This window comes from Ziziphus jujuba, chromosome 11, assembly GCF_031755915.1.
Source record: "Ziziphus jujuba cultivar Dongzao chromosome 11, ASM3175591v1".
NCBI classification, from domain to species: Eukaryota; Viridiplantae; Streptophyta; class Magnoliopsida; order Rosales; family Rhamnaceae; genus Ziziphus; species Ziziphus jujuba.
The window spans coordinates 1,620,043-1,635,991 of NC_083389.1; the positions used below are offsets into that span (position 1 = coordinate 1,620,043).

Below are 15,949 nucleotides of genomic sequence, written 5' to 3' on the forward strand. Positions count from 1 at the left end.
TTTTTCCAATAAACGTTGGTTACATTTCTTTATGTTATTTGTACCAGTAATTGGTTTGTGGATGAGTGCTCTTGGAGTAGTTGGTCTAGCCCTGAATCTACGTGCCTATGACTGCATTTTTTAGGAAATTCGTGCAATGGAAGATCCGAAATTTGAGACTTTCTACACCAAAAATGTTCTCTTAAACGAAGGTATTCATGCTTGGATGGTGGCTCAATATCAGCCTCATGAAAACCTTATATTCCTTGAGGAGGTTCTACCCTGTGGAAACGCTCTGTAATGGAACTTTAGCTTATGCTGGTCGTGACCAAGAAATCACTGGTTTCGTATGGTGGGCCGGAAATGCCCGACTTATCAACTTATCCAGTAAACTACTTGGGGCTCATGTAGCTCATGCCAGATTAATCTTATTCTGGGCCAGAGCAATGAACACATTTGAAGTGGCTCATTTCGTACCAGAGAAACCGATGTATGAACAAGGATTAATTTTTCGATGTATGAACAAGGATTAATTTTACTTACACCTTTCTATACTTTGTGTCTGGAGTAATTCACTTAATTTCCTCTCCAGTATTAGGCTTGGCAGTATTTATCATGCACTTTGGGGACTGAAACTCTTGAAGAATCTTTTCGATTCTTCGGTTACGTATGGAAAGATAGAAATAAAATGACTACAATTTTGGGATTCACTTAATCTTGTTAGGTATAGGTGCTTCTCTTCTAGTGTTCAAGGCTCTTTATTTTGGGGGGGGGGGGGGGGGGGGGCGGGGGATGTAAGAAAAAATACCAACTTGACACTTAGCCCAAGTATTGTATTTGGTTATTTACTAAAATCACCTTTTGGGGGAGAGGGGTGGATTGTTAGTGTGCACAATTTGGAGGATATAATTGGAGGGCATGTATGGTTAGGTTGCATTTGTATACTTGGTGGAATATGACATATCTTAACCAAACCCTTTGCATGGGCTCGCCTTGCACTTGTATGGTCTGTAGAGGCTTACTTGTCTTATAGTTTAGATGCTTTATCTGTTTTTGGTTTTATTGCTTGTTGCGTTGTCTGGTTCAATAATACCGCTTATCCTAGTGAGTTTTACGGTCCTACTAGACAATAAGCTTCTCAAGCTCAAGCCTTTACTTTTCTAGTTAGAGAGCAACATCTTGGGGCTAATGTGGGATCCGCTCAAAGACCTACTGGTTTAGGTAAATATCTAATGTGCTCCTCAACTAGGGAAGTTATTTTTGGAGGATAAACTATGCATTTTTGGGATCTATGTGCTCCATTGTTAGAACCTCTAAGGGGCCCCAATGGTTTGGACTTGAGTAGGCTGAAAAAAGACATCCAGCCTTGGCAAGAACGAAATTCTGTGGAATATATGACTCATGCTCCGTTAAGTTCTTTAAATTCCATGGGGGGCATAGCGATCGAGATCAATGCAGTCAATTATGTCTCTCCTAGAAGTTTGTTAGCTACCTCTCATTTTGTTCTAGGATTTTTCCTATTTTTAGGTCATTTATGGCATGCGGGAAGGGCTCGTGCAGCTACTGTAGGATTTGAAAAATGAATTGATTGTGATTTTGAACTTGCTCTTTCCATGACTGTCTTAATTGAGATGGGAAGCCTGATGCTTAAAGTAGGAATCAATTTGATTCCACCATACATATTAGGTTAGGTGGGTCAAGTCAAATTTAAAAAGTATTCCTCTTTCCTTTCTTTTCAATCCATTTATATCTATTTTTTTTTTCTGGCTTGGCTATCCTACTCAGCTGAGCCATTTCCCGTTATGATACTGAAAGGGAAAAACCAATAAAATAGAGAAAAGCAACAAATCTATTCACCAAACCAAGAAAGGAGAGAGAGGGATTCGAGCCCTCGATAGTTCTTTGTTTCGAACTATACCGGTTCTCAAGACCGAAGCTATGAACACTCGGCCATCTCTCTGAAAGCTAATTTCTATTTTTTTTTTCCGCTGAATTGAACATGAACATATGAGTTGATACCATTACTATCTATAGAAAGATATCAGGGATGAATCTATAGGCCTATCTATCTGTATATATATAGATGCATGATCCAGCATGCCCCTTTATAAACTAAAAAAACCACCCTCGATTCTATGCCTTAATTAAAAAAGTGGCTAAAGTCGGTAATAAGTCATATAGAATCAACGATGGAGTCATGGTAAAATACTTCTATGATACATTTTGTTTCTTTACAATGTTTTGGCTGATAAAGAGATCAAATGGTATCATTCTTTTGTTAGTCGATTGGAGGATTAGAAACATTACTATTTCTTTCCAATTGGCTGTTTTTGCATTAATTGCTACTTCATCAATCTTACTGATTAGTGTATCCGTTTTATTTGCTTCTCCTGATGGCTGGGCGGGTAACAAAAATGTTGTATATTCCGGTACATCATTATGGATTAGTTTAGTCTTTCTAGTGAGTATCCTTAATTCTCTCATCTTTTGAACCTATTCGCTTTAAATCTACAATTGACCCTTCCCCGAATTCTTTTAGGTTGTGAGACACATTAAAAATCCATATAAGCCCCAAAAATAAAATACAAATAAAGAAAAAAATTCTAAAAATTAGAGAGAGGGTTCAAACATATTGTATTTGTGTATTTGTTTTGTAAATTTTTGTTTATATAAATATGAAATAAATATGTATTATAAATTATATATAAACTATATAAACAAATATTATATCATAATATAATAAATTTTAAAATTATATTATATATAATTATATATACTATAAATAACATAAAATATAAAAATGAAAGAGAGTATTTGGCCTAGCTTTGCTCCAATATAATCTATACATTTTGTATCAAAAACGAAAAAAAAAATATGTGGATATAGTCGAATGGTAAAATTTCTCTTTGCCAAGGAGAAGATGCAGGTTTGAGTCCCGCTATCCGCCTGGAATTCTCCTTGCAGGTTCGAGTCCCGCTATCCGCCTGGAATAATAACTTAATGTATTTAAGTTAACAGAATAAAGGATTAAGTAAAGTTGATCATAATAGTATATTGGTTCTATCCCCCCTTCTTTTTCCCCCGCTCCCAAAGAAAAATGGTAATCAATTACTAGTTAACAAATTAACAAAACCAAACCTAAAAGTTTTTGTCAAAAAAAATGTTGTAGAGACTAGATTTGAACCCTTAACCTCAAGGTTATGAGCCTTGCGAGCTACCAAGCTACTCTACCCGTGATGAAAAGACAAGTGGGAAACTAATGGGCAAACAAGGATTGAACGGGCCTCTCGACCATATCTGTACAAATAGGATAGCCCATTTATACATAATGGTAAAGGGGCCCTCTATGATCATCGATCATAGAAATGAATAGAAAAATGAAGAGATTGTTTAATCCTTACCAACTCGATCTTGTTGCTCCGGGCAACAAATATGCATAAAGCATTTCACAAAGTATGTGTCCGGATAGACCAAAGTCTCGATAGTTAGCTCTTGGTCTTCCAGTCGAAAAACAACGTCGATGAAGGAGTGTAGGTACACTATTACGGGGTGGGGATTGTAAGTTTCCATGAATTTCCCATTTTTCACTCAATGACAGAACTTTGCTTATTTCTTTTTTTGAGGATCGATGAATCAAATGATATTTTTGTTCCAATTTTTGCCTCTTCTTCTCCCTTTGAATCAAACTTTTTCTTGCCATAATGGTTGAATTCCTATTAGTTTAGTTTCAATGATACAAGTCGGATCCTAGACGTAGAAATATAATAAGGCAGTCACCCTTCTCCATCGAAAGATATGATATTATCGAGGATAATACAACACATAAAAAAAAGAATTAACCAAATTTGCCTGATGTAGAGGCAATCGAGAAGGCCGCATAAGTGAATATATAACCTACAGAAAAGTGGGCTAACCAAACCAATCTTGCTTGCACAATGGAAAGAGCCACCAATTTATCTCTCCATCGAATCAAATTAGCCAAAGGTGTTCGTTCATGAACCTATGCTAAAGTTTCAATCAATTCCTGCCAATATCCACACCAGGAAATTAAGAACATAAACCCAGTAGCCCAAACAAGATGTCTAAATAAAAACATCCATGCCCAAACCGATAAACTATTCATACCAAAAGGGTCATATCCATTGATAAGTTGTGAAGAGTTTAACCATAAATAATTGTTTAACCATCCCATCAAATAAGTGGAAGACTCATTAAATTGTGAAACACTACCCTGCCATAATGTGATGTGCTTCCAATGCCAATAAAAAGTCACCCATTCAATGGTATTTAATATCCAGAAAATCGTCAAACAAAATGCGTCCCAAGCCGAAATATCACAAGTACCACCTCGTCCCGGATCGTCACAAGGAAAACTATAACCAAAATCCTTTTTATCTGGCATTAACTTGGAACCACATGCATCTAAAGCCCTTTTTACTAAGATCAATGTAGGTGTATGTAAACATAAAGAAATAGCATGATGAACAAAGAAGTCTTCGGGTCCTATTGTTATGAATAGTGAATTACTATTCTCATTAACAGCATTTAACCAGCCAGGCAACCATATGTTTTGACCTGCATTCAATGCGGGACCATTCGTTGAAGACAAAAGTACATCGAACCCATATGAAGTTTTACCATGAATCGATTGTATCCATTGGGCAAATACAGGTTCGATCAAATCTGTTTCTTTGGAGTACCAAAAACAAGCATGACATCATTACAAACATAAAGTCCTAAAGTATGGAACCCCATAAAGAGGCTGGCCCAACTTAAATGGGAGATAATGGCTTCTTTATGGTCTAACATTCTTGCCAATACATTATCCTCATTCTGTTGTGGATTGTAATCTCTAATAAAAAATATAGCTCCATGAGCAAAAGCCCCTGTCATGATGAATCCTACGAAGTATTGGTGATGAGTAAATAAAGTAGCTTGAGTAGTAAAGTCATGTGCTATGAATGTATAAGCGGGCAAATAATACATATGTTGAGCGACCAAGGAAGTAATAACCTCTAAAGAGGCTAGGTCAAGGCTTGATTGAAAATGAATCGAATTATTTATTGTGTCATAAAGACCCGTATGTCCATGCCCTAGTCGCCCCCTAGAGGAATATATGCTTCTAAAAGATTTTTTATACTATGCCCAATCCCGAAATTAGTTCTACATATGACCAGCAATAAGAAAAATAAATGCAATAGCTAAATGATGATGAGCATTATCTGTCAGCCATAAACTTTGCATTTATGGATCGAATCCTCCAAGAAAAGTTAGAATGGCAGTTCTGGTCCTTTGGGAGGTACCAAATAAATGACTACTTGAATTGGGGTTTTGAGCATAAAGATTCCACTGACCTATAAAAAGTGGGCCTAATCCTTGGGGGTGCGACAATACATCTGAGAAATTATTCCAACGAACGTATTCCCCTCTGGCTCCCAAAATAGCAACATGAACTAAATGTCCTGTCCAAGCCAAGGAACTTACTTCGAATAGTACTAATAAATGATGAATGAGGTGCGATTCGGCATTTTTAAACAAAAAAAAAATGCTCGGTTTCCATTTTGATTATAGGTGTAACCAACTGGCTATTAAATATATGGTAGAAATAAATAATAGAAAAAGAGCTCCATTATGAAGATCTCCATTAGTACTTAAACCGATTATATACCACCACTGATAAACACCAAAATAAGTGATATTCACTGGGCTATGAGCCAGCCCCCGCCCCCCCCCCCCCCCCCTCCGCGGCACAAGTAAAAGCCTCCATAGCTGATTGACCAAAATTGGATCCCAAATTGCATGAGCAATAGGTCTTACCCATAAAGGGTCTTGTACCCATGCCTCAAAGTTTCCTTACCAAGCTACATGAAATATATTTCCAAAAGTCCACAGAAAAATTATTGTTAATTGCCCAAAATGGGAAGCAAAAATATTCTGGTAAAGACGTTCCTCAGTAATAGCAATACCAAACCAAATACGATGAGTAGTGGGGTCCTGAGATAAGCCTTAGCTAAACCTTGGAAACTTAATGCCATAATGCCTTTCAAATCCTACTAGTCATTATCCTACTGCAATAATTCTTGCGAAGAAGAATGCCCATGTTGTGGCAATTCCACCCAGAAGGTAATGGGTTACTCCTATAGCACATCCTTGGGCAATGCTTAAGGCTTTAGGCTAAGTAGCAGGAGCAACTTTTTGATGCGAGTCCGTCGGAACCCGCTCAACCCACAACCCACTAGGGTGACGACCTGATACGGATGAAGACCGGACCGATCACTAGTGCTCAGGCTAAGAAGTTTAAGGACAATCTTGCTGCCTTTATCAAGGGAGTAATTCATATTCAAAAGTGCTTGTCCATACCTAAAGATCAAAGACCTATCTTGAGCATACAAATGGTGGAAGCTGGTACGAACCCGAGTAGTGGTTTTGGTGCAATTATGGAGGCCGGGAAGCATGAAATGGTTCCAATGTTTCATGGATTCAATACATATGTCTACAAGGACATGGAATCAAGTCAAATCAGCTTCAAAATTGTCCAAAAAGGGGTTGTACAAACAGTTAGTAATTTTGGCCAGTTTTCGCTGTATTTTGTGCTAGCTTTACTGTATTGTGCTGAGTTGGCTTTTTCTCTTTCTTCCAAGCAAGGGCAACGTGTGGGACTTCATGATAAGATTATTTGGCATCCTACAAAGCATATTGAAGCTGATTTGGAGCTCAAATTGGTCAAAGAATGGTCAAAGTCAACTTAGTCAAAAAGCTAGTATTTTAGTTTCCTAATCTGATTCTACTTTTTATTTTAGGAAATTATCATTAATTTTTGGTTTTTATTTATTTATGTGCCAGAAAAAATATGTTTAGGAAAGTTACCATTTTATTATTTTCATTGCAAATTAATTAATTCCTAATTCAAAATAAAGGAATTAATTAATCCAAATTAGATTAGGAAAGGAGTGAGAATTTTGGCCACCATAGGAAACTACTTTGTATGGTCGATTTTTCTCTTTAGTTTTAAGGGTTTTATTTCGTGACTTTGTAGCCAATTTAAAGGCTTATTTTTCAATAAGAATTAAGCTTCAATTATATACAAAAAATTGTTTGTGAGATTAAATTCTCTTTGTTCTCTTTGAACAACTAAAACACCATTAGTGAATAAGTGTTTTAGCTTGACTTATCAATAGGCCTTCCATCACTTATTTTGGCGTCTTCATTCTATACCAAGGTTTCTAATCATGGGCTGGTTAGGGGTCAAGGTGACCATTATAACTTGAACATAATTAGATCCGGGCTAATATAATACTGGTTTACGAGCAGGTCGTCCTACGTTCGTATCACTTTTAATTTATTATGAGCCCAAACGATGCATTCAATCAGTTCTTTCCAACAACCACGCCCGCTAAATAGAAACATTAGACTAAAAGCCCATACAAAATGAGCACCTACGAAAAAAAGGCCATATGCAGATAATGAAAACGATAGGACTGAATTACCTGGGATGCTTGTGCCCATAAGAAATCGCAGAGCCACCCATTAATTGTAATGGAACTTTGCGCAAAGTTACCTCTCGTGATATGAGTTACCACTATCACTTATACTACCCCAAACATCTAACTGCATTTTCCAACTGAAATGGAATATTACTATTAAAATTGAATTATACATCCTAAATAGCCCTAAGAAGACATGATCCCAAGTGAATACTTGACATGTCCCAACCCCCCCTTCCAGGCCCATCACAAGGGAAACAAAAACCAAGATTTGCTTTATCTTGTATTAAACGTGAAGTATGAGAAAATAGAACACCTTTCAGAAGTATCAATATCGTCACATGAATCGTAAATGCATGAATGTGATGTACCAAAAAATCGACCGTTCCTAATGGAATAGGTAACAAAGCAACCTTGCCGCCCATGGCCACTAAATCACCACCCCCCAAGTTAAACTGGTACTTGTTATTGAACTAGGGTCCATTGTGCTAGGCGCTAAAGCATGGGTGTTTTGTATCCGTTGAGCAAAGACGAGTTGTAATTGTATAGTAGTATCTGAAAACATATATTGGGGATGCCCTAAAGTGCTCATAGTACCATAATGAATATACAAACCAAAATTGTGAAAGCTTAAAAATATACATACCCAGTTGAGATGTGATATGATTGCATCGTGATGTTTAAGGACACGATCTAATAGATCATTGTATCGAGTAGTTGGATCATAGTCTCTTACCATAAAAATGGCTACATGTGCAGCAGCACCAACTATGAGAAATTCACCAATCCACAAGTGATATGTGAGCAATGAAAGTTATGTACCATAGTCAGTAGCTAGATATGGATAAGGGGGCATCGAATACATATGGTGAGCTACAACAATGGTTAAAGAGCCCAACATAGGTAGGTTAATAGATAGTTGAGTGTGCCATGATGTTGTTAGGATCTCATATAGACCTTTATGGCCCTGGCCGGTAAATGGGCCTCTATGAGCCTCTAAAATATCTTTTATGGCATGACTAATGCCCCAGTTGGTCCCATACATGTGACCTGCTATTAGGAAAGAATTGCAATAGCTAAATGATGGTGTGCTATATCGGTCAGCCATAGACTCTCGGTTACTAGAACTAATCCTCCACGAAAGGTAAGAAATTTTGCATATTTTGACCAATTTAAGGTGAAAAAGGGGGTTACTCCCTCTGTAAAACTAGGATAAAGTTGAGCCAAAAGATCCCGATTCAAGATAAATTCATGGGGAAGTGGAATCTCTTTAGGATCTACTCCAGCATTTAGAAATTGTTTAATCGGTAAAGATACATGTACTTAATGCCCTGCCCAAGAAAGAGACCCAAGTCCTAATAACCCTGCCAAATGATGATTCAACATAGATTTTACATCTTGGAACAAAGCCAATTTTGGAGCAGCTTTGTGATAATGGAACAAACCGGCAAAAAGCATTAAGCCTGTAAAAACCAAAGCACTAATTGCAGTACAATAGAGCTGTAATTCATTAGTTATTCCAGATGATTGCCAAAAATGAAAAAACCAGAGGTTATGTGTATTCCTCGGAAACCACCGCCTACATCACCATTCAATATTTCTTGACCCATTATTGGCCAAACCACCTGGGCACTAGGTCCAATGTGAGTAGGATCGCTAAGTCATGCTCCATAATTGGAAAAACAAGCACCGTGGAAATACATACCACTCAGCCAAAGAAAAATGATGGAGAGTTGACTGAAATGGGCACTAAATACTTTTCGAGAGATCTCCTCCAAATCATTGGTATGACTATCAAAATCGTGAGCATCAGCGTGTAGGTTCCAGATCCAAGTGATAGTATCTGGTCCTTTAGCTATTGTTCCAGAGAAATGACCTGACCTGGCCCATTCCTCGAAAGAAGTTTTTATGGGATCCCAATCTACCAAAATTTTAACTTTTGGTTTTGATGAATGAATAATCATTGAGTCCTCTCCTTTTTGGACAACACATACAAAGAGACCTGCCAATTGTTAAGTAATTAGTGAACCTATGAGAGATGTTTAGACTTAGTTTTTTATCTTCTATCTCCCATCTATCTATTTTCTTTAGTTATTCACTAGAGCAATTATGATTTGGAAGTAGATCCGGGGTAAGTGTTCGGATCTATTATGACATAGCTAGGGGGCGCATAATGGACCTTTTTAATCTTATAAAATCTTTTTGGGGGGCTTTGAATTGATGCATTCTTTTTTGTGCAACCTAATGTATTCATCTCTCAATTAGAAGTTCCAAAATGAAGACACTTTATGCCTTACATGGATATATTACTATTACTCTATTCCAAACCATGTGAACAATCATTAGTCATTACTAAGAGACATACTAGTATTTCTATTTAGTCATTCGAAGGTCTCTTTTACTTTTATTAGTTATTATTATTAACAGCATAAAAGAAATATATTTTCTAACTTATCTGCATATCATTTATCCCTATGAAATAACAGACGAAATAGAACAATCTTAGAAGGAGAAGGGATATGATGAAATTTTTTGATTGGTTCTTCCCAGAGGAATGATCCATTTTATTTGACTGATAGAGACAACAAACAATTCATAAACAATTCATTATAACAAATAAAAAATATATAAAATAAAAAAATAGTTAGAATAAAATAGTGTTCTCATTCGAAACGCCTTTTGTGCTTCAATATAACTTCGAGGGGTAAGCATATATCCTGTTTCCAATACTTGGCAGCTTGGTCAAACCAAGCCTCTGTAATTTCAGAATCTCCTTGTTGAATGGCCTATTCTCCCGGGTCGAAATAGGCAGGTAAATTCCTTCCCTTAGAACCGTACTTGAGAGTTTCCGACCTCATATGGCTCAGCAGTCAAATTCTTTTAGTATCTCATTTTTTTAATCTACCATATATAATTGAATAAGATTTCTAATGGGTCTATCCCTTTTTTTTTTCTCTGGCGTTAACCAAAAGAGGTTATGAGTTTCAAACTTTAATTTTGCTTAATGATTTAATCAGTTTTATCTTTTCTCCCACCTTCATAAAGCATAAGTATTTCCGCTATCATTAGAATTTTCTAAAAGGTAACTATCTCGGTTTCAGATATAAATTTATATAGAATCTTTGAAAAAGAATTTCTTCATAAGAAGGAAAAGACTTACTATCGTTGGGATCTGATGCTACATCGCCGCTCAGTACCTTAGGGGATCAACTCTATTACATAAGTGAATCACTAACTTTTATCTCATATCATGACATAAGTAAGCAGTTGTTATTGTATTGGCCAGAATCTCATAAATTGATATTTACAGTGCTTCCTTTTCAATTAGACCCTTTATCCATAGAATAAAGTATCTAGGCATACAAATTTAGTCATATTTCCACTTCTATGAAGTGCATTTCTTTCCTACAGCTGATAAAATCGTTGTTTTGAACGATACATACGTAGAAAGTCTATTTTTTCTAGTATTTATTAACGGATTTACTTTTTCTTTCCCTTTCTATAGTGGAGATAGTCGCACGTAATGATAGATCATGGCCATATTATTAAAAGCTTATGGCAAGAATGGGTTCCACTCTAGTGCCCGAAAATAATATTTCAAAGCTTTCGTATGTTCTTCGTTCCTTGTGTGGATAAGGCCTATGTTATAGAGTATATAACTTCGATCATAGGGATCAATTTCTAATCGCATAGCTTCATAATAATTCTGTAAAGCTTTCGCATAATTTTCTTCGGATTTGATGCGAATCTGTCCATGCCCACAGAACAGACAACCTGCTGGGTTACTAACCCAATACGGATGAAGACCGGGCCGATCACTAGGGCTCAAGCTAAGAGGTTTAGGGAAAAATTTACTGCCTTTATCCAGGGGGTAATTCATTCTCAAGAGAACTTGTCCATACCTAAAGATCCAAGACCTGTTTTGGGCATACAAGTGGTGGAAGCCGATACAGACCTGGGTAGCAGTTTTTATGCATTTATAGAGTCTGGGCAGCAAGAAATGGTTCCAACTCTTTATGGATTCAATAAATATCACTAAGAGGTCATGGAAACAAGTCAAGGCAGAAGAAAACCAACTTGTACGGACTTGTACGGACAGCTTAAAAAATTTGACCGAAAATTGTTGTATTGCTTGCTGGCTTTACTGTATTTTACTGAGTTGGCTTTTTCTCTTTCTTCCAAGCAAAGGCAACGTGTGGGACTCCATAATAAGCTTCTTTGTCATCCTAAAATGTATACTCAAGCTGATTTGAAGCTCACATTGGTCAAAGATTGGTCAAAGTCAATTTAGTCAAAAAACTAGTATTTTAGTTTCCTAATTTGATTCTACTTTTTGTTTTAGGAAATTACCATTACTTTTTTTTTTCTGGAAAAATAAGTTTAGGAAATTTATTATTTTATTATTTTCACTGTAAATCAACTAATTCCTAATTCAAAATAAAGGAATTAATTAATCCAAATTAGATTAGGAAAGGAGGAGACTTTCGACCATATTAGGATTCTTCATTGCATGGTCAGTTTTTCCTTTTTATTTTAGGGTTTTATTTTGTTTTCTCTTATCCTATAAAAGGGCTTGTTTTTTAGGAAGAACACACCATTAATAATATTCAGAATTTATTTTGTGAGATTGAATTTCTCTTTGTTCTTTTGAACACTTAAAACACCATTAGTGAGTGAGTGTTTTAGTTTGACTTATCAATAGGAATTCCATCACCTATTATGGCATCTTCGATATACCAAGGTTTCTTATCACAGGTTGATTAGGGGTTGAGGTGACCATTAAAACTTGAACATAATTAGATCCGGGCTAATATAATAGGGGTTTAGGCGCAGGTTGTCCTAGGTTCGTATCAGGATTGAGCCAACATCCATTACGGCCGTCGTTTGATTCAAAGAATCTCCATTTCAAAACCGTACATGAGATTTTCATCTCATACAGCTCCTCCTTTATATGCATAATGAGAATAATACATGGAATCCACAAAGATTGAAATGAAATAGTCTCATTTTTAACTTGTAACAAACATGGGCTTTTTCTTTCATGTTTCAAGAAAGATGAGTTTTGGCCTGTTTTAATTTATATATAAATTAAAAACCTATAAATAAAAAAAGTCACTAAACTTATTGGACTAACTTCTCATTGATGTATTGTTTCATCGGGATCCAATCCAAATCACGATGTAATTTTCTTGTTCCTGAACGGTCTTCTTCAACTTTTTTTAGGTTTAGGCTCTACTCTAAGTAAAGATATGCCCGATTTGGATTTGAACATATAGGAAAAATGCCTCAATACCATGTCCTTTTGCTACGACTTTTTTTTTTTTTTTTTATATTCCATGTCTCCCGCTAAATAGTAAATATTCAATGCATTCTTCACATTACTCAATTGATTAACATTTTGAGATCATTATTATATATTATAAATGGAAAATCTTTATAAATAGAATATGATATAACTGGTAATTATAGATATATTACCAATTGGTTTTTTTTTTTCTAAACGAAGCCTGTATATTAATATTATATTTCATTTTTTTTTTGTCTAACCAAGCCAACCATAAATTATAAATTATTATAATTAAGAATATTAATCTATATACGCCACTAAAAAATAGTTTAAGTTGCACTTCATTGTATTTCACGCTCCAAATTTTTGATGATTCAATAAACCTTTCTTGGGCGAAAGAGAGGATATCTCGATCAGGTAAGAGAACGGGGAAATACCGTATGACCAAATATATCTGACAAGTCGCACTATGTGTCAATCCACGATGCATCTTCCTCTCCGGGGTTTCATAAAGGAACTTTTGGAACACCAATAAGCATTAAATTAGATAAAAATTAATTACGATAGCTCACTTTGATGTGAAAGCGTAACAATGTATTTATTGTCTTAATAATATTGTGCTTTATCCTATTTTATCCATAGATCTAATAAGTTTATAGAAAAGGAAGATAGAAATACTAAAGGAAAATTCTTTTAAATAGGTCCTTTGAATGATGAAAAACAAAATATAAATGCAGTCACTCATATAAAAGGTATCAACCTCTTACCATTGCGTATTGGTACTTATCGGGTGTATAATAGATCTGCTTCCTTTTGTTCCTACAAAAAAAATTGTTCCATTATTACAAAAATAATAGAACAAATATTAATCCTTTCCCCGAGATAATCCACTCAAAAGGGAAAGTCTATAGTATAGTTTTTTTCGAGTGCAATAAAGTTACATAGTATTTATTTTTTGTTGATAGAGGGGTATTTCCATGGGTTGCCTTGGTATCATGTTCATACCATTGTATTGAATGATCTTGGATGTTTGCTTGCTGTCCATATAATGCATACAGCTCTAGTTGCTGGTTGGGCCGATTCGATGGCTCTATACGAATTAGTGATTTTTGATCCCTCTGACCCTATTCTAGATCCAATGTGGAGACAAGGGATGTTTGTTATACCCTTCATGACTCGTTTAGGAATAACCAATTCATGGGGCGGTTGGAGTATCATAGGAAGGACTATAATGAATACAGGTATTTGGAGTTACGAAGGCATGGCCGGTGCACATATTGTGTTTTATGGCTTACGCTTTTTGGCAGCTATCTGGCACTGGGTGTATTAGGATCTAGAAATATTTTGTGATGAATGTATAGGAAAACCCTCATTGGATTTGCCCAAAATCTTTGGAATTCATTTATTTCTTAAAAGGCTGGCTTACTTTGGTTTTGGCGCATTTCATGTAACAGGATTGTATGGTCCACGAATATGGGTATCCAATCCTTATGGACTAACCGGAAGGGTACAATTTGTAAATTTGGCATGGGGTGTGGAAGGCTTTGATCCTTTTGTTCTGGGAGGAATAACCTCTCATCATATTGCAGCAGGGACGTTGGGCATATTGGCGGGTCTATTCCATCTATACAAAGGATTACGTATGGGAAATATTGAAACCGCCCTTTCTAGTAGTATCACTGCTGTCTTTTTTGCAGCTTTTGTTGTTGCTGGAACACTGTGGTATGGTTCGGTAACTACCTGATAGAATTATTTGGTCCCACTTGTTATCAATGGGATTAAGGATACTTTCCATAAGAAATATATCGATGAGTTGGTGTTGGGCTAGTCAAAAATCAAAGTTTATCCGAAGCTTGGTCTAAAACTCCTAAAAAATTAGCTTTTTATGATTACATCGGAAATAATCCAACAAACGGGGGATTATTCCGAGTAGGCTCAATGGACAATGGGGATGGAATTGCTGTTGGGTGGTTAGGACACCCTATTTTTAGAGATAAAGAGGGTCATGAACTTTTTGTATGTTGTATGCCTACTTTTTTTGAAACATTTTCGGTTATTTTGGTAGATGGAGATGGAATTGTTAGAGCCGATGTTCCTTTTGGACGGGTCGAATCGAAATACAGTGTCGAACAAGTAGGTGGAACTGTTGAGTTCTATGGCGGTGAACTCAATGGAGTCAGTTATAGTGATCCCGCTACTGTGAAAAAATATGCTAAACGTGCTCAATTGGGTGAAATTTTTGGATTGCATCTTGCTACTTTGAAATTTGACAGTGTTTTTCATAGCAGTCCAAGGGGTTGGTTTACTTTTGGACATGCTTCATTTGCTTTGCTGTTTTTCTTCAGACATATTGGGCATGGTGCTAGAACCTTGTTCAGGGATGTTTTTGCTGGTATTGACCCCGATTTGGATGCTCAAGTAGAATTTGGAGCATTCCAAAAACTTGGAGATCCAACTACAAGAAGACAAGTAATCTGATAGAATATTGTTTTGTTGTTTTTCATTTTTAGTTTTGTGAGTAGGATACCAGACAAATATCGATTTGAATCGATACCTTTTCTTTGACTCTTACTCTTTCTTTATATGGGAGACGACCCCAAATAAATAGGAATGGAAGCTATAATAGTATGTAAACCACGATTGAATCTATGGAAGCATTGGTTTATACATTCCTCTTAGTCTAAACTTTAGGAATAATTTTTTTCGCTATCTTTTTTTGGAGAACCACCTAAAGTTCCAACTAAAAAGGTGAAATGATTTTTCATTATCTCAATTGAAAGTAATGAGCCACTCAATATTGAGAGTCTCATTACTTTAACTAGTCTCTATGCTCCTCGAATGGATCTCTTAGTTGTTGAGAGGATTGCCCAAAAGCAGTATATAAGGTGTACCTAGTAAAACTTACAAGTAAACTCGATATAAAGATGGCAACAAGGGTTTCTGTTTCCATTATTATATAGTTTCAATACCACAATGGGTCTATGATAAGATCATTTATTTACAAACGGTATACAAAGTCAACAGATCTTAATGAATATAAAATACGATTCATGGCTCCACAAATCGTTGAGAGTGTTGAAGTGTGGCAATTTTGGCACTTGATGGTGCATGCACCGGTTAGCATGCACACCTTGGTATCACCTCCTTTCCTTTTATGAGTTTATATATATTTTTTTGTATATTTTTAATTGATGTGAGG

At 36.0% G+C, this 15,949-nt stretch overlaps 3 pseudogenes; 1 reads left to right on the forward strand and 2 right to left on the reverse strand.

Annotated features, from left to right (window-relative positions):
* Positions 1–3,589: 3,589 nt before the first annotated feature.
* Positions 3,590–6,127, reverse strand: LOC125419943 (photosystem I P700 chlorophyll a apoprotein A2-like; annotated as a pseudogene).
* A 1,169-nt stretch (positions 6,128–7,296) lies between these two features.
* On the reverse strand, positions 7,297–9,475 carry LOC132799892 (photosystem I P700 chlorophyll a apoprotein A1-like; annotated as a pseudogene).
* A 4,308-nt stretch (positions 9,476–13,783) lies between these two features.
* LOC125419947 (photosystem II CP47 reaction center protein-like) lies at positions 13,784–15,246 on the forward strand (annotated as a pseudogene).
* Positions 15,247–15,949: the final 703 nt, after the last annotated feature.